This window comes from Arvicanthis niloticus, chromosome 2 (assembly GCF_011762505.2).
Source record: "Arvicanthis niloticus isolate mArvNil1 chromosome 2, mArvNil1.pat.X, whole genome shotgun sequence".
NCBI lineage: Eukaryota > Metazoa > Chordata > Mammalia > Rodentia > Muridae > Arvicanthis > Arvicanthis niloticus.
This window is the reverse complement of record NC_047659.1, coordinates 144,733,898-144,760,707: the sequence shown is the minus strand read 5'-3', so window position 1 is coordinate 144,760,707 and position 26,810 is coordinate 144,733,898. Positions and strand designations below refer to the sequence as shown.

At 47.2% G+C, this 26,810-nt stretch overlaps 1 long non-coding RNA gene across 4 annotated transcripts; it reads right to left on the bottom strand.

Moving 5' to 3' along the window:
- Positions 1-1,589: 1,589 nt before the first annotated feature.
- LOC143441536 (uncharacterized) lies at positions 1,590-23,974 on the bottom strand. Of its 4 annotated transcripts, none has more exons than XR_013109079.1 (5): positions 23,700-23,973; positions 22,777-22,904; positions 21,532-21,632; positions 20,372-20,518; positions 1,590-2,881 (listed from the first exon to the last, which is right to left on the bottom strand). It is a non-coding gene; the product is annotated as an uncharacterized LOC143441536 (long non-coding RNA). The 4 variants fall into 4 exon arrangements; XR_013109078.1 differs by lacking the exon at positions 1,590-2,881 and adding an exon at positions 5,845-6,385 and having other exon boundaries at positions 23,700-23,972; XR_013109080.1 differs by lacking the exon at positions 1,590-2,881 and adding an exon at positions 12,566-14,848 and having other exon boundaries at positions 22,777-22,919; positions 23,700-23,974.
- Positions 23,975-26,810: the final 2,836 nt, after the last annotated feature.

Sequence of the window (26,810 nt, the reverse complement as noted above, 5' to 3'; positions counted from 1 at the left end):
CTCCCTTCTCTGAGTCCAGTGGTGTGCCAAGGGACAAATCCCATGACTGACTCCTCCCACAAGGCTTGGTAATCTGAAGCCACAGGATTGGCCACCCGGCTGTCCAGTTGTTGGGCTCGCTTCCTACTTGAACACTTGAAAAATGAGAGAGAGAGATGTGAGGTTTCCCACAGCTTTGTTCTTGGTTCCTCTGCTGGCTTTGAAACTGTTGAGGTCTCACTGTGGAGTTGCTTTAGATTAGGCCTCAAGTTTGCTAAGCCTCTGAAGCATACACAGCTTGCACCATACCAGGTAAGAGAGTGGGAGGGGCCGGCTACTGTCACCTGCTGAGCTTGCACTGGGGACAGGAAGAGGGCAGGCAGACTCCTTCGTGGAGTTTAAAGGATGAGAAGTCTGTTTTCCAATGGCAGAAAGAAGCAGAGTCACACCTGGCATTCCCCGGGGAGGACAGCTGTCGGGCATCTCCTGAGACATGATGTTCCTGCTGTTGGTGGAGATTGGGGGCACTTCACCTGATGGATGGAAGTGAAGCCAGGCAGCCGGTCCCCTTTGCCTATTAAAGTAGCATTAAAATGTGTTTAATGGAAATACCTAGTGCAGGCGGCACCCTAATGAAACTGTCGTCCTCAGATACTTCTGGAAGCATCTGGCAAGCTAGCAAGTGGGGATAACGTGCAATTGGAAGGCATCCGTCAACACACGAGACATTGTAAACATGTGTGCTGCTGGGCCCAGCAGTCAGAGCTACGGAAAGCTGTCCTCCACAGCGACACTTTCAGCAGAACCGGGTGCATTCTGGGTTGGGTTTGTTGCCAATGGAATCGATAAAGATGTCAGAGAGTGACTATGGAAATGGACTTGACTGCTCAGGGGTTAGAAGCCTTTATTGTGATTTTCCTGGCAAACACCAGCCACCTGAACACAAAAGAGTCTTAAGCTATGTTGGTTAAATAGCAGCACCTGGAATCTTACTCAGTACAACGGCAGCAAGAGTAACAAGGGAGACGCCAGAGGGGGATATGCTGGGAGGATGTGTGACAGTGTCATAAGACAGCGAGGCTCTCTGCATTTCATGTTCTGTGCCGAGTGGGAATGGTTGAGAGAAGATGACAGCAAGCGGGCTGTGCTGAGGGCGGACGACATGGTCGCAGGATCTCCTTCTCCCCTCGGTCTCTTTTAACAAGAAACTGAGCAGGGACCAGAGACAAGATGCCTCAGGTTTGATTGGCCAGAGACCAGGAAGCCGCTGAACCATGTGTAGAGTTAGGAGGTTGACACCATACTCCCCTGCCCTAGCCCTTAACGCCGAAGCTGCCTGGCAAGTTATAGTTCTTAAGAGTAGAGGGTGTCTGAATACAAGATCGGAGTCTGTGTTGGCGGAGAGCATTGCATAAAAGGTTCCTTAGAGGCAAGCGACGGCTGAGACATTTGGAATATGGGGCAGGCACCGGCAGAGAGGCTCAGTACAACCTGGGTAAACCAGCTTTAATGCTCAGAGAGCCCTGCCCCAGCCTGTGGGGAGGAACGCCCGTTTCTATGTCAAACAGAAAAGCTCTTTTTGTAGTCTGTATACAAGGTTCTTGCTTTGTCCTGCAGTTTTGGTCACATAAGCTAAGAGGTATTTGGAAATCTTTGCTTCATTTAATAACTAATCACAATATTATTTCTTGTGTACTTAACAGCTATCTTGTTATTTATTTTCATTAGTTTTAATAAGTATAATAATAAAGAATTACAGGTTTGTGTTAGATGAGGTTTTTTTTTCCTTTGTTAACTATCATCCTGTGATTAAAATCGACCAATCCCTTATCTGTCATTAGGGAAAGATCGTAAAATACAAGTTCCCATTGCTCTGTGAGCCTCTGAGCTCTGCCACTCCACAATGCCTGCGACTCTCAGACTCTCTTCACCCCAGGGAGGACGAAGTTGAACAAAACATACTTTTAAGAGTGCATGCTGCCACCTGGTGGTGGTGTATCCAAATTTAATTCCTAGAGCTCTGAAGGCAAAAGCAATTGTTAGAAAATTGGGGATAGTCCATTCATATTCTTTATTTAGTTCCCATTGTTCCTGACGGAGGGCACTCATGTTCTCCCTATATCTGCTTGCCTCTCTACTCCGGGCTTCCGGGTCCTGTTGCCCCATGGGGTAGAGGGCTCCTGCGGGCTCCTGCGGGCTCCTGCGGGCTCCTGCGGGCTCCTGCGGGCTCCTGCGGGCTCCTGCGGGCTCCTGTGGATCTTGGCCTCTCTTCCCAGCTAACCCACAGCACAGACCAACAAACCCTGGCCTCACCTGGCTTACAACGCAGCACCTCCCATCCACTCCCCCCATCCCTGTCACACAGTCCCATACCCACCCACGGCAAGCTGGTCTGCTAAGCTCAGTACCGGGAGGGATAGCATCAAAGAGGGAGACAGCTGTTTGCTCATGGAAAAGAGCAGTTTTCAATTATTTAAGATGAAGCAACAAGGGTAGTGTCTCAGCCCCTGACAGGCTGAGTAATTTGTAGACTCTCAGGCAACACCGGATCGCTGAAGCTACTACCATCCTCTGATTGGTAACACGACGTCATCTTAATTTGTTTGTGTAATTACATTTTTTTAAGGGCTACTATCAAATGTTAATGTTGTGTCAGGCAGAGGACATAAAAACGATTCGGATACACCAGACATGGTGTCACTGTGGGGGTGGGCGTGACTGTGGGACATTGTTGGAATGAGAACATCACACATATATGGCTTTCCTGAGGCCAGCTTGCTTCAGGTGGCTGGTATTGGGCTCAGATATCACATTCACTGTCGTTCCTGATTCACTGTCGTTCATCAGTATGCTCCAGATGATAGGATGGGTGTGTGCACGGAAGCCACACTAGGCCAATTTCCTGCCAAGTAGAAAGATCATCATCATCACTCCTGGAAGGACTCCCATTCCCTGGGAGGACTCCCATTCCCTGGGAGGATTCTCTATACCCTGGGAGGACTCTTTGTTTCCTGGAAGACTCTTTGTCCCTAGGAGGACTCTCTTTCCCTGGGAGGACTGTCTTTTCCTGAGAGGACTTTCTGTCCCTAGGAGGAGTTCTCTATCCCGTGGGAGGAGCTCTCTTGCTTCTAAGAGCACCAGGATTGTCCTGTGCCACAATCCTTCCTCTAGGCTAGCCACCATGGCCATTAACACCCCTCTAAATGCTCTGGCTTCTGGGCCAGTGGACTCCTGGAGTAGCTAAGTCTGACTCTCCAGGCTGGGAACCAGGTGTCAGATGTGTCAGCACAAGGCCCAAAGCAGTCACTCGGGCAGGGTTGTGTCCTGATCTAAGATCTCCTGATCCGGCAGAGAACCAGAATTCTCTGTCACACCTAGATATAAATGGATTCCCAGGAAGATGCTTGCTCCAAGAGGCTTCTATTGAATTGGTGCTTGAGGAAGGGGATACCCAAGAGGACTCTTATTTCATATTTAACATGCAGAGCAGATCCCCACCACACAGTCTCTTCCGTGAGGACCATGCTTTCCCATGTACTTGGGAGCCCGCTCTTCTCTAAGCCCTTTCCCTCAGAGAGACCTGTGCTCTGGGTAGGAAAGGCTAACCACCCATCACACATCCATCCGTTGAGAACTGCTGACTGATGCTCTCTGGGCAAAGCACATGGGTCAGGGAGTTCACACGTGCAGAAAAGCCAGTTCTTGATTCTTTACTGGTGGGGACATTACTCAGAATTTTCCAGAGAGACAGAATGTGGGGGGGGGGGTGCAGACAATATTACAGAGAAAGAAGGGAAGGGGTATTGTGAGAGGAAGAGGTAAACTTTGGGGAGGGTAAGCAGGGAAGGAGGAGTGGGGTGGGTATGGGAAGAGAGAAAGAGGGAGGGAGAGGGAGAGAGAAAGGCTGAGCTGTGCTGAAAAGCTGTGAAGGCAGAGAGATATGGAAGGAGGGAGAGAGAGATGCAGAGGAAGAGAGAATGAGCATAGGGGAGAGGTTGAGATGGGGAAGAAAGGAAGAGGGAAGCAGAGAAGGAAGAGAGGACAGAGGAGAAATGCTCTTGTGGTCTCGGAGGCTGAGTCCCACTGTCTGCAGCTGCAGCTGGAGACCAGGAAGGTTCCCACCAGGGTGAGGCCTGAGACCTACAGCAGCTGCTTTTTAGTAGGTGCTATTCTGAGCACCAAAGGTTAAGAGTTGATGTCCCAGCTCATGCAGGAGGGAAAGGGAATGGAGGCAGGCATGTGTCTCTCCCTTCACTTTGCATGGACAGAGCCACTCACCTGGAGATCAATCTCCTTTACTGAGTTCAAGGTAGTCTCAGGAGAAGCAGGGCCCTAGCCACACCCAGGACCCTCAAGAGGAACCTAACAAAACATCCTCACAGAGGGCCTAATGGTGAAGGAGCCTAGAGCTCAGGTTCACCTTTCCTGGCTGAGCTTCTGGATTAAGGAAGTGTGCAGCTGTAAGCCCAGTTTTCTGTTAAGGTCTTAGCAGGGGCAAGGGGCATTGGGTGAGTTCTCCATGACTGGGCCATTTCTAATTCAGATGATCCCATAGAAGGCTGACTCCTCGTGAACAAAGCCAGGCCCAAATCCGGTGGAAGGACAGAGCACAGTGGGCTATGCAGCTGGTGTCTGGTGGCTTTGATCTGGTGACTGAAGCAAAGACTCCTTCACCAATAGGGCTGGGAGCAGGGAGCATGGCCTTGGGGAGCTGTGTAAGTGAAACCCCTGCCAGAAGGAGCTGGAGAGGGCGGGAGTGGGGACTTGCTGGAGATAAGCAGCCTTCAAAGGAGGCCAGGGTTGCTGTGATCTCCTTACCAAACTGGAGCTCCCACAGTTAAATCCACATGGCCCATAAGGCAAAGGCACAGATATTGCATATTAAATATTAAGCAGGATTTCCTCTTGGGCAATCAGTTGTGGCTATTATCCTGCTGTGTCTTCTACCAGCTCACAGAAACCCTGACGCAAGCAAGAAGCATGAGACAGTTCCTCAAGTTCAGGTCAAGGACACAGACCAACTCACCAATGGCCAAAGCCAGCCACACCCACTCACTGCGCCCCCTGCAGCCTGCAACCTCCTGCTTGCTGTGTCGGTGGAACCAGGCCCAGAGAACACATTGAGCTTGGAGGCTAGAAATTGTCCCCTACCTCTACTCCAGGGGGACCCCCATGTCACCTCTGACAGAGCAAGAGCTAGCTTCTCACTATGACAAGCATCATGTTGTCTGGTGTTCAAACCCCATATGATCCCTGGTTCTGGCTCTTTGTTTTCTGCTTTTCTGCTTGTAGTTCCAGAAATGAGCGCTTACCTCTCAGGTCCCAGCTCTAACCAACATGTTTGCCATTTGTTGCCATGAGGCCCCACCATTAGGAACTCTAATCTTCTAAAGCCACGGACCCCAAACCCTTCCATAAGTTTCCTTGGCCATGGTCTTTTAACATAGCAATAGAAAAATAACCAACACCATAGACTGTAGTGTGTGTGTTTCCTGCCTGCCAAGGGCTCACATCAACATCTGGCTCTTGACCTAACTCAACAGGGCAATTCCCTCCTTCTGGCCTAACTCAATGCCTGTCTTCTGGCATGGACCCCAACCATCTCTTTAATGGGCATGACCTTCCCATATTCCCTGAGCTTCTGCCAGGAGCAGCCACAGGGTCAGCTGAATGCAAGGTGATCTCATCGTGCACTTGGAACTGGGTTTTCTATCTTCATAGTATCTCAGTGAATACCGCTACTTCCATTCGGGTTTCTCCGTGCCATAAACTTACAAAACTGAGAAATTTAGATGATAACGAAGTAAGATTTTCTCATAACAATAACTCGAGAGACTTTATTATCTTTATGTTCATAAGTAATCATTATGGAAAATAATTACAAAATACCCAAAGGGGTATATCTCTTAATGCATAATAAGCCGGCATACTCATATTTAAGCCAGTTAGAGTTTCTCTCCATCCTGCTGTAGGAATGCACACACAGCCTTGACATTTTACAAAGAAATACAACTCATTCAAGCACCAGAGCACAAGCACACGGTATGAGAACAGCCTCCCTCTAACAGAGCAGCCATCGCATTGTTAATGGACATATCTGTTAGAGTAGCCTTGGCATTGTTAATGGCCATATCTGTCTCAATTGTTTCCCCAACATGTTTAGCCAGTTTTCCATTTCAAATGCTTTGCTCTCTCCCCATTTTCCGCTAGTGCATGCAGTCCTCGTTAGCAAAACACACATGCATCTTTCCGTGCTTGTCCAATTATTTTCTTAGGATAAATTCCTAGAGGATGAATTGCTGGGCTAAGGGATTTTCCATCGTGGTTATTTTCAGATCCTTTTTTGATTCACGCTGTCAGGTTATTTCCCGTCTGAGTTCCATTTCTGTTGCTGTGATAAAACATCCTGACCAAAAGCAACACAGGGAGGAAAGGATTTGTTTGGCTTACAATTCCAGGTTTCAGTCCATAATTGCAGGGAGGCACTGAAGCGAGAACTAGACATCTGGCCAAACCACAGTTACAGTCAAAAGCAGGGAGAGATGACTGCACTGATGCTGCCTGCTTCCTCCCCTGCTAGCTTTCTCGTACTCTTACACAGTTCAGGGGTCAGCCTAGGGAATGGTGCTGCCCACAGTGGGCTAGGTCAGTTAATAACCAAGACAATACCTCACAGAGATGTCCTTGGGCCAGTCTGATCTAAACAGTCCCTCAAATGAAATTTTCTGAAGTGAGTCTAGATTACAAGTTAACAGATCAAAACCGACCATCAAGCTGGAGGTGCAAGCTGGCAGAGTAGCATATACGTTTAATCCCAGGAACTGGGAGACAGAGATAGGTAGGTGGATCTCTGTTAATTTAAGGGCATCCTGGTTTACACATCAAGTTCTAGGCCATCCAGAGTTACATAATAAGACTTTGATTAGATAGATAGATAGATAGATAGATAGATAGATAGATAGATAGATAGAGATAATAGACAGATGGATAAATGGACAGATGATAGATAAATGATAGATGATAAATAATAAATGGGTGGTCAATGGATAGATGGATAAATAGATAAATGATAGATGATAGATAAGAGATGGATGATAGATAGATAGATAGATAGATAGATAGATAGATAGATAGCATATCCCAGGAACACTCCATGACTGTGTGTCCTCCACTCATGTTATTGTTACATAAATCTTTTCATCATAAAAATATTAAGAAAGAAGTATCAGCAATAAGGTTTACATTAAGGAGGCGAGATATAAAATGTTTGAATAACAACATCGGTCCTTATATATACAAATTATTTCCCTTTTATCTTATGTAAATACTTTCTCTTACTCTATTAAAACTTAAGATTTTCAGTGGACAAGATCAAGGGTCCTGTAAAGGAGAGACTAAGGAGGCAGGCATGAGCACCCAAGACTACACTAATCAGACACAAATTACCAAAAACATACTCCTCCCTTAATCAGACATTTCTATTGAGAGACACCCTGGAGGTGGCTGCTCTCACCACAGGACTCAGCACCCCTTTAAAAGTGTTTCTAAATGTGGGACTGATTATAGAAATCACATAGAATAATCCCAGGTACCCTATCCTCATCTCTTCAGCAGTCTCAGCAAAATGGAGCCAATGACATGTCCAGAAAACTGACCTGGACCTATCTGCCTCTGTTCAGGGCTCACAGACCCAGACCGCTGTGGTCATTACTGTGTGATGTCCCAGTTCAACTCTCAGTGATTCAGTCACATGTGTACACTCATGTGTCTGCCAGCACAGTCACCATAGACAACAAGTCCCTAACAACTACGCCTCCCTCACACTGACCTTAGCACCTGCAGAGGAAGCTTACTGTTGGTCACTGCCTCCCATGTGCAAACCTGGATTGCCATGGCGCTGAGAAACAATCCAGTTTTCTGATGTTTATTGAGATTAAAAGGGACAAACATAAGTGACCTTGAATGAAATTCATGGGAATTATGAATGAAAAAGACAAATTCCTACAGCCCATTCACCTCCATATTCTGTTTTCATCAGCTTTTCAACTGTTAAAACTACAGGAGTCAATGGGGGTGACCTTAGCTGAGACTCACAATATTGGGGATATGGAACCTGAAGAGGCCACTTCCTATAACCAGTCAGGAACCCCAATTGAGCAATAGGAATACCAACCCATCCACAAAACTGTCCACCCAAAATTTATTCTGTCTACAAGAAATGCAAGGACAGGGGATGGACCATAGACTGATGGAATGGCCAACCAATAACTGGCCCAGTTTGAGACCCACCCCCTGGGCAAGCACTAATCCTTGATACTACTAATGACACTCTGTTATGCTTGCAGACAGGAATCTAGCATATCTGTCCTCTGAGAGGCTCCACCCAGCAGCTGACTCAGACAGATGCAGATACCCACAGTCAAACAGTGGATGGAGCTTGGGGACTCTTATGGAAGAGCTGGAATAATTGAGGGCCCCAGAGGGGATAGGGACTCCACAGAAAGACCAACAGAGTCAACTAACCTGGACCCTTGGAGGTTTCAGAGACTGAAGCACCAACCAAAAAGCATACATGGACTGTACCTAGGGCCCCTACACAGATGTAGCAGATGTGCAGCTTGGTCTTTTTATGGGTCCTGAACAACTGGAGCGAGGACTATCCCAAAAGCTGTTGCCTGTATGTGGAATCCGTTCCCCAACAGAACTGCTTTGTCTGGCCTCGGTAGGAGAGAATGCATCTAGCCCTGACAAGAATGTGCCAGGGTGGGCAGATACTATGGGGGTGTGAGTGGGGGGACTCCACTCTCTCAGAGAAGAAAGAAAAAAGGATGCAGGGAGGGACTGTGTGAGGGGGGATAAGGAAGACATGAAGCAATTGGGATGTAAAGTGAATAAATAAATAAAAATTACAGGAACAAAGAACACTGGGACAGATGGGTCAGTGGTTAAGGTCGTATACTGCTCTTGCAGAAGACCAAACGGCCTGTAACTCCAGATCCAGGAGGCCCAGCATCCTCTTCTGGCTTCCTTGGGCACCTGCATTCATGTGGCACACACACACACACACACATGTGCACATGCACACACATGCACACAAATGTACACGTGCACACACAAGGCTATGTAAATTTGTTACTTTGATTACTAGGTACTATTCCACATTAGGGTGTGTCACACAGTTTACTCAAGCACCCACCCACCAAAGGACACGTGCATTGTTCCCAGCTTGGCGTTATCATGAACCAAGCTGTGATAAACACTTGTGTACAGGATTCAGTGTGAATATAAGTTATCACTACTCTGAGAGACGTGCCCGAGAGCACAGTTGCTGCATCGCCTGCCACTTGCATATTCAGGTTCATGCGGAGCTGACAAACTCTTTAGAGTGTCTGCGATATTCGGTGCCCACAAGCAACTCTGAGTGTCCCAACACCCCACATCCTCAGCAGCCCTCACTGCTGATCCAGCTGAGGTCCCTTCCCTCAGCTAAAGTGACATGTATCAGAGGATGCTCCCGGCTTCACACACTTGTGCATTGCAACAGACAATGTCACATTTCTCGATAATTCTTTATTTTCCTTCTGTGTCTTCTGTGAAACACTCTGGTTTCATCTATTTTCCAGTTGGGTTGTTTGTTTACTTTCTCATTGGGTTTTGAGAATTTTTTAAATTTTCCAAGCACTAATCCTTGGCTGGCCTTCTGTCCTCTTCTTAGGGGCGTTTGCTGGGCGGGCATCACCGCACTTTGAGGTTAGGTCTAAGATTTTTGCAGAGAGCCGTAGGAAGTAATGGTTTGGGGGAATCTTTACTTTTTCAATTAAAAATTTAGTTAGTATGAGCCAATATGAAGTATTTAATATATATCATTGTATCTTGTTCACCTCCCACAGCCAGCCCCATCCTTCCTGCTTCATCTGCTTTGACCTTTTCTTCTATCAGATAGTGCTGTTCTATTTCCATCACGCACACACACACACGCGCACACACATGCATGTACACACATTATGTTTATGTGTGTGTTACATGTTTGTGTGTGTGTAATTAAATCTAGATTCTGCCTGAGAGAAAACATGTGATACTTTATCTTTTTATCTGTCCTATGATCTATTTTTTTTAACGGCTTTAAATTAATGGCCTAGTCCTATGACCTATGTTAAGCTATTTTTTTTTTTAAATAGGCCTAATTCATTTTCTTTCTCTCATATAGAAACCCAACTTGGAAGCTGTACCATAAACCCAGAGTCTCTTCAAGTGCCCCGTTATGGGCCATCCTAAAATGGTCAATGAAATCCCAATGAGGAGGTTGAACCTAACCTCTTCCTGTAAGTCAGTGCTCACACAGCTGTGGACCTCAGCAGTTATGTTGAAATGTCTTTGGAAAAGTTGCCTGCGTCACTGGGCTGCCTCTTGCTGGGGTGAGGTAGCCATTAGAACCAGCCAGCAGCAGCAGCCTCTTGGACATAGGATCCAAGGCAATATCTAATGCTAGGGGATGGGTGATGCCACCAGCACAATGGCCAGTCACCCAGCAAGTGTGGTGGAGACAAGATGGCAGCAGGAGCTTGAAACAGCTGCTCACATCGTACACGCCAGGAAGCAGACAAGGAAGCACGCTGATGCTCAGCTCACATTCCTGTCCACACAGGTCAGGACCCAGCCAGTGGGAAAGCACTGCCCACGCTCAGGTCATCTCTCCTCTCGTCAGTTACGCCATTCTGGAGACATCCTCGTAGACACAACCTGGAGTGTGCATCCATAGAATTATTAGTCTTATCAAGTTCACAATCAAGGAAGTCAGGGATCTATCTCCTGGTCGGACACAGAGATGAGACTCACATCTGGGACATGTCTTCATGCCCAGGCCACCTCGCTGTGGTGAGGCGCATTCACTGTCCTTGGTGATTCTTCTGAGTCTCTGCATCCCTGGCCTCAGAGGATTCCAAAGCCGCTGGCCACTAGTGACCTGACATGACCTCATGAGCACTAGGGCCAAATCACCCATTTTCCTGGAAACAAGCTGAGCTGGGATGTTTTTCATATAAGGATAGAAGCTAACATCAAGACTTTTTTTTTTTTTTGACTGTGAAATTGTTCTTACACTTTTCAATTGTTTTAACAGGAACCAGCCTAGCTCACGATAGATCAGCCCCTAGGCTATATACCCCCGGCCCTGATTGTGGTTATTTTTATTTTTATTTTATTTTATTTTATTTTATGACAGGATTTCACTAGGTTGTTCAATCCAAACTTGAATTAACTCCAAATCCCAAGCTGGCCTTGAACTTAACAATCCTCCTGCCTCAGCCTCCAGTGTAGCTAGAATTGCAAGCATGTTCCTCCAGAAATGTACGTCATTTCTTTTTAAATAGCCTTTACCTTTTAAAGCACTTTTTCTATCTGTGTCAAAATGCAACTGGGTAGAACTGGGAGTTCTCTGCTTCCTCCAATGACCATCAGGTCTCTCCGCCTTCACTGCCCTGGTGTCAGGTGAGAGCAACTCTGGCTGGACTCAGTCCTGGGCCAGTGTGAGAACGCACCTGGCCATGCTGAGGTCTGTGGCTGTGAGATGTGGCTCAGACTCTAACCAGCTGTGAGAGGAGCTGCTATTTCTTCCTCTTCAGTGCAGGCAGCTCCCGAGGAACTTCCTCTGTGTTACGCCCACGCCCGGTTCACAGGTTGATGAGCCCCACTCGGCGGCTTCAGTTCTATGGAGTAAAGACTCTGGATTTCCAGGAGAATAATGCCAGAAATCTGGACTGTGGCCAGCACCCTGACACTTCACACTCCTCCAAAGGAAAGGGCAGGCCTCCTGTGCTGGCCAGGGCCACAAGCATCTGCAGGAAGCTCGGCTAGCTGTCTGTGCTGAGAACTGAACTCCCGTCAGTCCTCATATTTTGAAGCAAGCATGCATAACTGCTGAGCCCTTTTTACAGTTTTCTTGCCCCCCCACCCCCAGTTGCCATGACAGAATCAGAGGTCTGGTCTCGGTGGCACAGACTTGTAATCCCACTTACTACTGAGGTGAAGGCAAGAGAAGGCTAAGTTCAGGACACCTTGGGCATCAGTGTGAGCTCAATGCCAAGCTGGAGAGCTTAATGCAACCTGATTTGAAATTAAAGTAAGCAGGTGTGTGTGTGTGTGTGTGTGTGTGTGTGTGTGTGTGTGTGTTACAGTAGTGATGGCTGCACAGCATGTGCAAGGCCCTGGGTTCAGTCTCCTAAAATACCCAAATCAACTACGGACAGCATGCTGTTGCTAGGGTGTATGCTTGTGTAACTAGAGGCAGCAGGCTGCTGGGTGTACACTTGCACACCTGAGGATTTCACAAGCCCGTCCCCTCTCACAGCCCTCCCATGCCTGCCAACAGTCTGTTGGTTTGGGAAGCCACAAAGCCAGCATCACTTGAGCCCCACTTCTTCTTCCCCCTTTTCCCAGTCCACATTCTCCCCCTTTTGATGGAGGTGGAACTAGGAAGCAGAAAAATACTAAAATTGCTGCCATGCCGTTCATGTTTTTAATTTGACAAGAAAACTTGTGCAATTACATGGAACATTTATCTTGTTTCTTCAAAAATTTGCCTTCCTCTATGAATAACAACAGCCTCTGAGAGGAGAGCCCCGCCCCCACCCTGCCTCTCTTCTGCCTGCCCTGCTCTGTCTGCAGCCAAAGGCCTCCTCTCTCTCACTTGAGGCCACTGTCCCCTGTGCTTCTGACTGACCTGACCAGCAGGTGCAAGTAAGTTCTAACAGAACACTGGTACCCAATTTCCTCCAGAGTTAGAGCCTAACAGGAAGCAGTGCCTCAGGACAATATCAACACACACTGATTCATAGAGGAAGGCAACTGCCCAACAAAAATTCAGACAATGTCCCCAGCCTGCAGACTTCTCCCTCACAGAGTCTCCCAGCCTGCAGACTTCTCCATCACAGAGTCTCCCAGCCTGCAGACTTCTCCCTCACAGAGTCTCCCAGCCTGCAGACTTCTCCCTCACAGAGTCTCCCAGCCTGCAGACTTCTCCCTCACAGAGTCTCCCAGCCTACAGACTTCTCCCTCACAGAGTCTCCCAGCCTACAGGCTTCTCCCTTACAGAGTCTCCCCAGCCTGCAGACTTCTCTCCTACAGAGTCTCCCCAGCCTGCAGGCTTCTCCTTTACAGAGTCTCCCAGCCTGCAGACTTCTCCCTTACAGAGTCTCCCCAGACTATATATTTCTCCCTCAGAGTCTCCCAGTCTGCAGGCTTCTCCCTCACAGAGTCTCCCCAGCCGGCAGACTTCTCTCCTTTTCTCCATCTCCCAGTGCACCATCTTCCCCACCCCACCCCCATTGCCTAAATGTCATCTGATCTTCAAGTGCTTCTGCAAACATCCACCTCCGCAGGTCGGTCCTCTCTATGTATTCACTCAGGCGGCTCCTTTACACAGAGCATTTTGTGACCCACATCTTGACTGAACTTGTCTGAACTCTGCAGCTTATTACCACAATGATGCCAATAATAATAACAATAGCAATTACACTCAGTCCCAGCTCAGGGCTGAGTATGATACAGATGAATCCCTTACATGTGATATAATTGGACACATCCCACCATGTGATGGAAGAAAGCAGAGGACCAGATGGTTGTATTGATTACTTTTCTCATTGTTAAGACCAAGTAAATACTCAAATAGGAGCAACTGAAGGGAGAAAGAACTCATATTGGCTTGCAGTTTAGGGACGTACAGTCCATAATAGTGGGTCAGGGGGAGTATGAAGATGCTAGTTCACATCCAGACACGTCAGAGATGAGGCAGGAAGCAGGATCAGGTTATAAGCCTCCAGGCCTGACCCCTGGAGATCCACTTTCTCTCCAACTAGGTCACAAAGGTTCCACTACTTCCCCAGACCACACCCTGACCCAGGGACCAAACACATGAGCTTGTTTGAAACATTTCACATTCAAACCACAGCAGTAAGAAGGCCTGTATGGTTGTCTTTGAGGAGCAGAAGCAGAACATCTACCTGTCACATCAGCGTGTGGACTGTGTGACATCAACTAGAGAATGTACATTATTGGGGGGTTTGGATGAGCAGTGTCCCCCCCCAAGCTGACATATGCCCATGCTCAGATCCCAGTTGGTGGTACCGTCTGAGAAGTTATAGGAGATGTGACCTTGCTGGAGAAAGTGTGTCACAGGGACGGGCTTTAGGAATTTAAAGGTTGGCACCACTTCCTCTTCACTCTCTGCTTCACACTTGCTTTTGAGGAGGTGAGTCCTCAGCTTCCTGCTCCTGCCTGCTGCTTACTGCCAAGCTTCCCTTCATCATGGGGTCTTATCTCTGTGGAACCCTATACCCGAGCAAGCTCGTCTTCCTCCAGATTCCTCTGGTCGCCATATTTCATCACAGCAACAGAAAGTAACTAACACAAAATACACACTGTGCGATAATATAAGGTACAGTCTTAATGAGAGCCATTCCATGCATCAACTTTCTGTAAAATTCAAAATAAATGAAATGCATTGTCCAAGTCAGCCAGGGAGATGAACGTTCTTGATTTTCTGGGAATTGCCTCCACTCTAGTAAAACGTGCAATTAAAGCCAAGCACTCTGTCGGATTCACATGGGTTGAGCAATGCCCAGAACCCATTTCTGTATTCACCTCTTCCCGACTTTGGAGATTCCAATTTAGACCTCCCTACACCATAAATATTAAACATGAGCTCCTGAGTTCCATTTGAAAGACTCCTCAAATTCTCGTCATTATTCTTCCAAATAACAAGCAATGAGCAGGAACACTCGGTGGACAGAGTTTCATTTGAGCTCACTGAGAGTGTGGCCCATCTGGCACCGGAGAAGTGTGTGACTGCCCATTTGCTCCTGTGGACGCTTGTCTAGGAAAGAATAAGAAAATGAAAACCTTCCCATGGTGTGAATTTTTCCTTCAGAGAAATGGATCTTATACTTTGTATACTGTGTACGCTCAAACAAAAATGAACAAACAGTAAGAGATGTAGGTGCCCACCAGCCTCAAAATCTCAGAGTCAAGTCAGTCTCAAGGGAGTCAGATGAGAAGAACGGTACTGGGAGTCTGCCACAACAACTGTGTGTGCGCTCTGTGTGTGTGTGTGTGTGTCTGTGCATATGCGTTATGCGTGTGCATGTGTGTGTATGTGTGTCATATGTACGTGAGAGTATGTGTATGTGTTTATGTGTATGTGAGTGTATGTGTGTACATGTGTGTGTTCATGTGTATGTGTGCATATGTATATGTGAGTGTATGTGTGCATGTATGTGTGTGTATATATGTATGTGAATGTATTGTATGTATGTGCGTATATGTGTATGTGAGTATATGTGTGTGTGCATGCATGTGACTGCATGTGTGTATGTGTATATATATGTGTGCATGTGTGCTTTTGTGTTTATATGTGTGTCTTTGTGTATATGTGTGTATATGTGTGAGTACATGTGTGAGTACATATGTATATCTTTACATATGTGTGCACATGTGTTTGCATGTGAGTATACATGTGTATATGTGTATGTGAGTGTGTGACTCCATTAGAGTGTGTGTGTGTGTGTGTGTGTGTGTGTGTGTGTGTGTGTAAGCCAGCTGACAATACTGGGTGTCTTCCTTAATCACTCCCCACCTTACTGTTTGAGGCAGGCTCTCTCACTGACCTGGGCTCACTGCTTGGCTGAGCAGACTGGCCAGTGAGCTCCAGGGATCTCCTGTCTCAGCTCTCCTAGGAATGCACCTCTGTGGTTCCTGGGGAATCCAAACTCATGTCCTCATACTTGCCCAGCAAGGCATTCTGCCAGCAGTGCCATCTCTAGAGCAAAGCTTAATTGTTGTTTAAACTGTTGCATGTGAAACTCAGAGCCATTTCTGGATTGTGTTACTACTCACAGGTTCGAAATGCAGAACATAACCCCTCAGACCTTAGCCACTTACCAGTGATTATAGCACACAGAAATGGCCCTCCTGCAAAGACAACTGGTCTTTGCACAGGGAGGTGACCTGAGGGGGCGCTGTCAGAGCATCTGGAATATACACACTGCCTCAGAAGTTACTGGTGAGCCTGGGAGTAGCGCTTTGCCATATCAATGGAGGAGACAGAAGAGACTCAGAGTGTCAGCCTCCAGCCCTGCCTTCAGTGCCTGTGGGTCAGCTGTAGACCTGGGACAACTTCAGCTCACATAGCCTTGTAAGAGGAGCTAAGGTGGGAGGAGTAAAGAGAGGAAGAGGAGGAGAAAAAAGAGGGAAAAAAGGAAGAGGAGAAGCTAAGGGAGAGACGGAGAACGAGAGAGGTGGACATGGAGGCGGATGTTCACGTGTCTCCACCAGTCAAAGGTAGTTGATATATCTAGGTTGGGTATTGGGTTACACTTCTGATTGTATGGGCATCTTGTTATTGATCATTACCAAATATATAAGCCTTTGGATAATCTAAGCATTAGAGTCTCATTTTACTGAGCCTGTGTGGATGGCGGGATGGTCTAGGCAATGCCCAGCCTTGCAGAGACAGTGTGGAAGACTGGCAGAGCCATCTCCCACATTGGTGTCTCAAGGGTGGCAGGGCTGGTGTTTCTGGCTGGCCGGTTCTAGCTCTGGCCACGTGGCTGAGCTAGGCAGGCCATAGCCTAGATAGGCAGCATGACCGGCGGCCATTTTCTTAAAATAATTACTACAACATAGCCTTGGTGCCTTTGAGTGTCAAGCATAGAGCAGTGGCCCCTCTTGGGCTAAGCTGCAGAGTATCTGTGCCCAGCACAGAGCTGATGCTGATACAGCACTGACAGATGGGCCTCAGTTTAGCCAGAAAACAGGGCATTGTGTAGACTATCTCAAGTAAATTTTCATAAGATCACTTCATTTCTAGAATTGCTTTTTTTATTGGGAAACTTACTACTCCCTATTAAATAGATAGATAGATAAATAAATAAATATTAAAAAGTGACATGGGGCTAGAGAGATGGCTTTCAGGTGAAGAGTACTTCTCTTTGAGAGGACCCAGGTTCAATTCCACATGGCAGATCCCAACTGTCTCTAATCTGACACCTTCACACAGACATAAATACAATACACATTAAATAAATAAATAAATAAATAAATAAATAAATAAATAAATAAATGAAAAAGAAATGTGATCCATTTCTACCTAGTAGGTGTTTGAATGTCTGTCATGCACCCAGCAGAAAGCTCCACAGGGCAAGACTGAAGATCAAGCAGGGTTGCCATTGGCTTTGCAGCTGGCACCCCAGATTCTAGTCCTAGCATCATGTTGCAGTGGTAGTGTTATCACGAACTAAATGGCCTCAATCTCTATCCTCTGAAGGAGCTGAGGAGCCTTCTTCAAGCAGCCAGGGCAAAGGAGAAGTTCCCAGGAGGACAGAGGAGGAAGAGTACAGAGCAGATGTCCCCGAGGACTTATTTTCTATCTGAAGCAAAGGTATAATGATGGTAACCATGTTAGGAAAGACCTCTGTTAGGGGACAGGTTCACAGGCCACCAGCTGCTTCACGAGGAACGGTAAGGCCGGGAGCCAGGAGATGTTCAGAGAGAAATTTATTAAAAATAGAGATCGTGGAGTGGAGGGTCAGAAGATGCTCAGGACCATGTGGATTCTAGAACAGGGCATGAAATGGGGCAGAGAATAAGAGCTGAGCTTGAAATGAGGTTGACCAGTTAGCCTCCTGTTGTGTGACAAGATGCAAGGATGTAAGGTTCATGGTAGATACTGATGCAAAGTTCCACACACACACACACTCACAGTTGAACATATAACACATGTATCATACACACAGTAAGGCTTGTATCCACATATACCCACAAAAATTTACATAATGTTATGTACACACACATTAAAGTACCTACTCATGCTCACACACTTGAGTAGATATGCAATCAAACATACATCACACACATATGCACACACATATACTTAAGCAGGCACAATGAAAGACACATTTATGTGGGTTCATATACACATTAACATGCTTAAATGTGCACACATATTCATGCACACACACAAGTGTGACTTCCCAGATGAACCTGCACAGACACAGAGGGGTGGTGCACATATTCACAGATGCAGGAGCAACACACACAGACACACACACACAGAGACACAGAGAGAGACAGAGACACACAGAGAAACAGAGACACAGAGAGAGAGAGAGAAACAGAGAGAGACAGAGAGAGAGCCTGTCCATTTGTTTTCTGAGACAACATGTTACCAGATGTTCATGCCCTGCATGTTAGAGGGGAGATAAGTAAAAATAGGAAACGCATCTGCTCTGAGATAAGCTTCACAGAGAGCCTGTCATCACAGGTCATCACAGACCCCACCATTTATTGCTGTCCTGCCTCCAGAGCCTCAACAGCTACTCCAGTATTGCAGGTGGCAAGGCCATACAAACACAGTCCTCTTCTTGAGGGACCCGTGCAGGCGTCACTGGAACATTGCTGGGGTTCCAAAGGGTCTATCTGGGCTGGTCACCAAGTTGGCTATGTCGGGGGCCAAGTTCTATTTTGGAAAGAAAGCTGCCCACCCTCCAGCTAGAGTCCCTCCTCCAGGGCAGCTCCAACAGTCTCTGTCTGCCAGCATTCAGAACACACCCACAAATTACCTATGCTCCTGGGGAGGGGGGTACTGCTTGACAGGGAATTTGGGAACCTTGCAGAAAGGTTGCAAGCAGTGGGACTCGTGGCTAATTACACCTCACAGTCAGTTAGCAATGCTGTCACATCTGCTGCGGGGAGCAGGGGTCTTCTCCTGTCTTTCTTGTGAAGAGAAGAAGGGAGCTAAACAAACAAACAAACAAACAAACCACTCATTGGCCACAGTCCAGAGCTGTGAGCTGGGGCAGTGTGCCCAAGGCCTCAGAGTAAAATACCTGTGAGAACAAAAGCTGAAGTTGCCGAGCTGGAGAATAAGACAGGAGGGCAGAGGCTTTCCTGGAAGATGAATTGGGCTCCCAGGCTTTGGGCAAGTCATGATAATCAATAAACTTCTTCATACTTGGAAGGTTCTCAGAGGTGGACCAGGACCTAAGCACACAGTATGGGAGGTGCCCACACACCGAGGGTATTTGACACAGCGGGATTTCTAACAGGTGGGAAATCCCATGTCTTCCATTATGCTTCCCACATATGACCCTGTCCAGCTCTGACCCCCTGAGTTTCAGTCACTACCCTGCACTCCCCAGTTATCTTAAGCTAGTATTGCTTCTCTCCATAACTCCTTGCCTGGGGTCTTCGGCTGCTGCACCAGGAGCTGCTGGGTGAGAACTGCCTGTGATTCTTTCAGCACAGAGCCAGCCAGATTCATGTCACCTGGTGCCTGGCACCAGCCCAGCAATAGCAACAGCGCTACAGACTCAGTGTACCCTACGTGGCTGCTGCCTTCAGCCGCAGGTGAGCAGATCCAAGAGAGCCCCTGAGAACTGTCTGCTATAACTTGCACACATCCAAAGAACACTGTAGGTATGCAAAACTGTGTGACTGCTGGGATCCAGGTTAGCCTCTGTCCGCCTATGGGCATTTGCCTTGGATGATGTTAGGTTAGGCTCAGACTGTATGCATCTCCCTTCCAGTTCGGTCACCTGTTCCAAGATTTTCTCTCAAAACCTGGCACAGATGTGTCCTTTCCCCCTGAACCAGGGAGGAGAAAGGTAGTTAGTTGCCTTTTTGATTTTTCCTTTTTTTTTTTTTTTTTTTTTTTTTTTTTTTTTTTTTTTTTTTTTTTCTCCAAGGATTTCAGCAGACAGGCTCCAGGAACGCTGTTCTAGAAATGACATTTGGATTGTAAGAAAGTATTTTAGAGATCTTATGAAAGGAAAGAGATGGGCTTACATTTTTCTACTGTGTGTGCCACAGGGGGAGTTTATAGAATATTCTCCCCCTAGAACAGCTCTCAAGGAAGGGGAGCTGTCCTGTGGCCCTCAACTTCGCACCACTAGGGATGAAAAGGAGAAGGAGGAAATGCCTGGGCGGAGCTAAGAGCTTTGCTAGTGCTTGGATTGTTGACCTTAGCCATGCCTAGACGCTGCTCCTGTAGACTGCAGTGTTCCTTCCACGAAGACAGGCTCATGAGGAACAGAGTGTGCTGAGAAGTGCAGGCTGCAGAAGATGCAGATTTCAAAGCATCATTTCATAGACCATAAATATTTACAACTCCTATTCATTGATTGAACAAAAAGTACAAAATTTCAAAAGGCCAGCTGTGTTAGCTTATGCACTATAATGTCTGGTTTAAGTCGGTGGAGTCTCTGCCCCAAAAGCTTGAGATGTTCCCGTCGGTCCCAGAAACAATGTTTTGTTGTTTGCTTGTTTGTTGTTTTTAAGACAGTGGCTTTGCAAGCTCATAGACTCATATCAGGGGAGCCAGAGACAGGGTGATCAAACCTACCTTATCAAAATTAGAGGCATATCCCTCTTCTTACACACATGTGCATCGCACACAAGTCTCCTCAGATCTGCAGCTCCTCTCTCCACAGAGCCTCTATGGCTTTCCTCATTTGCCGTGTGCCTGGTGAGTCCAGGACAGTGAGAGACCCTGTGTTAGATATAAGAGTGGATAGCTCTTGAGGAAACACACCTGAAATTGTCCTCAGGCCTACACACACACACACACACACACACACACACACACACACACACACACGTGCACACACGCACATACATGAATGCACACACACACAGACACACGCGTACACGGCTGGAAGGTGTATAGCTCAGCAGTACAGAGATTTTTCAACATGCATGAGACCCTGGGTTTGATCCTTAGCACCATAAATAAAAGAGTTAAGGTGAGGGAGGGAGAGAGAGAGAGAGAGGGAGGGAGGGAGGGAGGGAGGGGGAGAGAGAGAGAGAGAGAGAGAGAGAGAGAGAGAGAGAGAGAGAGAGAAATTCTCTTGAGGCCAACAGGCTATCTTCACCTAGATGAGAGCAGAGCTCAGGAAGGTGAGCCCTCAGGGTATGAGCCACCTGTTGCCACTGAACAGGACAATAGTTCAGAATTTTGGAACAGATCTGGCCTTCTCTAGGAGAGGCTTAAAATCTGAAGCTGTATGAATATAGACAAACACATCCCCAGGGGACCAGAACTCACTTGGCTCTGAAAGGATAGCATGTATGACATGCACAGAGCACCTCTAGAGAATGTATTTAAAAGCAGAAATGTTTCCCCTCTCCCAAAAACCTCATTTTTCCTCGCTGGAAGTGTCAAAGATAAAGCCATTTTCACAGGAGCACCCGATCAAGACAGAGAACAAATGAACAAGACTACTCATATTCCCAGGAGATGCCTTGTTTGAGTCTATTTCCATTTAAATGTCATTTTAAAGATCTTTATCAAAATTAGAGACATAGCCCCTCGTCTTACACATGTGCATTGTATACAAATCTCTTTGGAACAGCAGCCTCTGCTCTCTCCACAGAGCCGCCTACGGCTTTTCTCATTTGCCATCTGATCACAGCCTGGCTCCGTCCCTGTCACAGCTCTGCCCTGCTTGAAGAAACATCTAGAAAACTCCACACAGGAGCTCGTCTGCAGAGCCCCCGACCAACCTGCCTCCTTTGATCCATTCTTTGTCTCCTTGAAGAGTGTGTGGCTCTGCGGTTTGCCTCCAGCTCATCTGCAATGTTCACCTCGGGGCCCTTGGATGGATCTAGCAGGGATCAAAAGTAATTACTTTCTTAAATTCATTTCCAACTTTCAGTGTCTTCTTCACTACCGAATAAATATTTCACCAGTAAGAGAGAGGGGCTGTTTGTCTCTCTGCCCTTTGCAAATTTCTTTTCTTTTTTTAATTAGCTGATATACACGGACTGGCTGAGTACCTCCCTTCTTTCTTGTTTCCCCTTCTCTAGATTTCTTCATATCAGCTTACAGAGTGAAAGATACTTGAAACATATCTAAAGCATTTCCCACAGAATATTAAAGAAGCGGCGACATGAAGGATTGGGTGCTGGGTACCCCATGGCCACTCATCTATTCCGTTCCCATCTGAGATCCAAACATGGCGAGCCTGTCTGCCCACCGAAGGCGCTGTGAAGTAGTGTTTGTTCTTGGTGCTTCTGGGACCCTGGTTATTAGTTAAGTTGGAAACTTTTGAGATCTAAGGCCAAGTTTTTGGAGCGCATCATTAAAAATCCTCTCAGACTCCCTAAGCCTGTAGCACATGCCACTTGCCTGCCTGCCTGATGACAGGGACCCTTCGCAGTGGTAGCGACACGTCTGCAGAATCCTCACTTCAGATAAACAAGCCGGGGCACCTGACTTGGAACTGACAATAATTTTCTACCCAGCTGGCAGAGGATGGCGGTTTAAGAAAGGAAACCTGAAAGGGGGGTCAGTTGTGGGCCTGCAGGGCACAGGGAGCTGGGGACAGACGAGCCTGCTGTGCACACTTGCTGCTTAGGTGCCAGCTTTTCTTTCCTAACAGCCCAAAACCTGAGAGACACATCCTTGCTCCGCTGGGCGTCAGTACATTTTACCCCAAGTTCTCTGCTCCTCCACCCCACCCACAAGGGTCAGGTTTTGGCTCAAACAAACTAGAAAGAACAAACTGGGAGATGCCAGCTTGAGTCCAGTGGAGATGCTCAGCTCCTTGAAACTCCCCTCCTTCCACTCCCCAGCATTCCTGCTGGCTCCGTGGACTAGCTGCCCAGCAGATTTCAGACGAATGCCTTTTCTGCTTGAAGCAGACAACTTCACATAAGTGACAGGATTCTGGGCCCAGTAAGGTCTCCTGGGAGTAGAGAGAGACAGACAGACTACTACTGGCTAGCTAGCTGTCACCCATCACTCACCCACTTGGTTGTTCAGACAGGTCCATTGCCGAGGTTCCTCTGCAGCTTTTACCCTCAAAGAGATTTCAGGGCAGTCTGTTCCGCAGCCCTCGTGATGCCCATAGATGGTCTGAATGGGTCCTTATCTTCTGAAAGTTAAGAAACTGACAACCATTTTCTGTCAGGGGATTTTAACCAAGGGCTGCTCAACTACAAAGGCCTTTTCTTCTTGCTCTAAGAGCCTCCTCCACACTCCAGAGCAATCTTAACCTTTGAAGTGGGCTCAGAGCAGGGATTGGTGGTGCAAGGTTGGTAACCAGAGCAATGGGAGACCGAGGCAGAAGGATCGATCCTGAGTTCAAAGCCAGACCAGGATATACAGCATGACTCTGTCTCAAGTAGATAGATAGATAGATAGATAGATAGATAGATAGATAGATAGATAGATAGATAGATAGATGCATGCATGCATGCATACATACATACATACATACATACATACATAAGATCATTTAGGCCAGGGTTTGAATTAATGTCCCCCTTTAAATAATAAGTATTCTTTTCCCTCCACAAAAATCATATTTAGAATCTCAAATCACAAAACAGAATGGATGGGAGGGGACAGACCACAGCTGCAAAAGAACTTCCCCAAATTCCTCAGGCTAATTGCTCTGACACTGCAGAGCTCGGCCCTCGGAGCTTTTTCATTAATTCCAATTGTACTGTGTGCTCTGACCTCAGCCATCTTCTAATCGAGGGTCTGGCGGGGAGGTGGGGTGAGGTGGGATATGGCCCGGCAAGCTCTCCGAGACCACTCACTATATTTATCCTGGTGTCAACTAAGATATTCAGATACAAGCTCCTATCGGATCCATCTTCCTTAGCTGACAACTGTTTGTTCCCTTCATGCTAAGAAATTGCAGTGAAGGTTGGTTTAACCGTACCTTCTCCTAGGGTGCCTTTAGTCCTTCCTAGAAGAACACCCGGGGAAGAAGTCAGCTCAACTCCTTGGGCAGCTGGGAACTCAGAATCCCAAGGAGACTGAGATCGGGTCCGCAAGCTGTTCCAGGAAGGCTCTAAGGAGAAGTTTCCCGACCCAAGCCCTCAAGCGCAACCACAGTGCTTTTCCATTCCTGACATCCACACAGAGGGAGCACAAACATGGCCACACCCAGAGAGGCTGTGTTCTATGCACGTGCTAGTGTCAGAAGGAAGAGTCACGAAATATTCCACATTTCATCCACACTATGCCCGGAGGGACAATGAGAGCCCCCAGCTGTACACTCTGAGGTCGTAAATCTTCAGGATCCTGGAATGCCACTTCCCACAATGCACTGCGTTTCTCTTTGTCTCAGAGGACAGGCTTTCTGTTTAAAAGCAAAGCTTCTCGTTTGCATCTCTTTCAGTGGGAGGCTGAAGCAAGTCCTTGGGGCTCATTCTCCTCTTCCTAAAAATCTGGACTCAGATCCTGCATCTCTTATCTTCAAAACCCACACGGTGCTTTTCCTGAGCTGGCCTGCTGCCACGTGCCACCATCAGGCCAAGGTTGGAAGCTGGCAGGTCTCTCCTTTCTACTCCAGCCAGGGTTTGTGTATAGAACAGACCAGCCACTTTCAAAGACTCGGCAGGCCCACACTCCAGGATAAAAGCTAAGGACACGGGCCGCTGCTGTGTGCGTTCAGGCTTCTCGTCGTAAGACTGCAGGTCAACTGGATTCCAAAACACCGTGGACTTGACTGTTCTCTGCTGTGGGGCCACCTAACCATGGTTGTCATGGTAACAAAATCCACTTGATGACAGTAGCTTCCTCTCTGCAGGTGACAAACAGTGCATCTCCAGTCACCACCGGCTTGCCCCCCAAGGAAAATTCTGAGCTGAAGCTTAGTTAGTGCCCACATGACTGTCACATGACTGTCACAGGGGTCATCTGAGTTGGATGCATAATTTCCAAAGAAACAGAGGTCATTTCTATGTCTTTGGAGAGGTTGTTGGTCAGGGTCCTCATACCCGGCTCAAACACAAGCTGGCTGTCACCGTCTCCAAGCACCGCCAAGTTCTCAGCTTGGGAAAATGCTCTGAGTTCCTGAGTTCTAGAAGGGGAAACTGACACAAAATAAAATGGTCTTGGGGTGGTCTCCCCTTCTCTCCAGCCAGCCAGAAATAAAAGCTTTATGTGAGGCTGTGCCACGGACTCTTAAGGCGATAACATTTGGAGCCTTTTACTGGGACATAAACTGTAAGCTAAAATGTCACCAGATTTTATTAGACAATCTAAACTTAATTGCAAAGAAGTTGACGTACTCATAAAAGATGATGTAAGACCGCCATCTAAGCAGCGTCCAGGGACCAGCCAGGGGCACATAGCAGTGACTAAGTGACAGTTCGTCCTCTACGTCAGAAGCATTGAGGGATTTCTGCAGTACGGAGAGGGAAGAGTTATGTTAGCAGGAAGCAGCCTTATTACATAATAATAATAATGCAAGGAACTAAAGGTTAAAAGAGGTCACCATAAGCCATGTTCCACGGTCATTTGCTCTGGAATAAAATTTTCATAAAGAGATCTAAGTCTCTTTTTATGGCCTGGGAGAACATCACTGAGAAATTAATGACTGATCCGAATGATAAATCTGCCTTCACTGAGAAGGGCTAGTTTGCTGGAAATATGCTTGTGTGCTTCTATGGCTGGAAGCTTGTTCGTGTACCTCGTGGCTGCAATGAGAACAGACAAGGATACACCAAGGAGTGTTATTCCAGCCAGGCTACCTGCCCTATGGATACAACCAGAGGGTCTTTATTTCCTGTAGCCAGGACGCCTGCCTGCTGCCTGATTTCATTATATCTCTTTCAAGCAAAATATATTCTGTTTTGGTGTGCGCAAGGACTGCTCATTTTGTTGTTGTTGTTGTTGTTGTTTTAAGAGATTATTTATGATTAATATTGGGATGAGCCAATGCTGCTAGTTAGAATTTCATATTTTTACCACATGATTTCAGAAATGGACAAAATTGTGAAAAATGGACAAAATATTCACATTCCCCAAATTGGAGGAAAATCTTCTTAATTAGTAACTGGTCAGTTTTCAAAGTCATCGTATGTGTTTTCCCCAGACTCTATCACAGGGCTGGTGATGTGACTCGGTGGGATGATGCTCAGTGAGCATGCCCAGAGCACTGGGTTCCAGTTCCTACTACCACACAAAGCAGGCAAGGTGGTGTGCGTGCAAGCCCACGCCCAGCATAAGAGTGAGCAGTGGAGGCAGGAGGATCAGAAGCTCCAGGGCAGGCTTGATGTAGAGTGATTTTTAATCCAGACCTGGATGCATAAAAAACTAGAGGGCTGGAACAGGGGATAAGAAAGGGGGAGCAGGGAGAAAGGGAGGGAGGAAGGGAGGGAAGGAGGGAGGGAGGAAGGGAGAGAGAGAGAGAGAGGGTGGGAGGGAGAGAGAGAGAGAGAGAGAGAGAGAGAGAGAGAGAGAGAGAAGTTATCACAAATAACTATGCATTCTTCTGAGGTCCTGTGAAAAGGCTCAGTCTTCCTGCTTGGGTGTTTCCTGGCCATTCTCCTGGGTTCCTCAAATAGCAGATCATTACTCCCTGGTCACATGGTATTCTCTCTGTGTCAGACAGACTGACTCTTCAACACACAGGGTGATAGTGTGTACTATGAAAACATTAATAGGCATGTGTGCCTGCCGTGTATATGAAAAGACAAGCCACTGCCTCAGGGGCAGCCCTAGCCAAGCACAGCCTCTTCACTGACTCCTACAAAGGCTTTCTTTCCAAACGTGGCCACATTTAGAGGGAAACAAACTGACCTATTGGAGACATAGGAGATCAACATGCAGCATCACATGCCACTCCCAAGACACCAAGGGAGTCACCTACTCACCAGGCCTCCTCAGTCAGGTGTGTGAACTGCACCTCTGTAATGTCAAAGGAGGTCTCTCCTCAGTTTCTGCACTCAGGGTGACTGAGATTTGCAAGCACAGAGTCATCCTGGCCAAGCAACTCACTGCTCCTTGGGGCCAACCAACTCCCCCCAGGGGCCTGTATCTT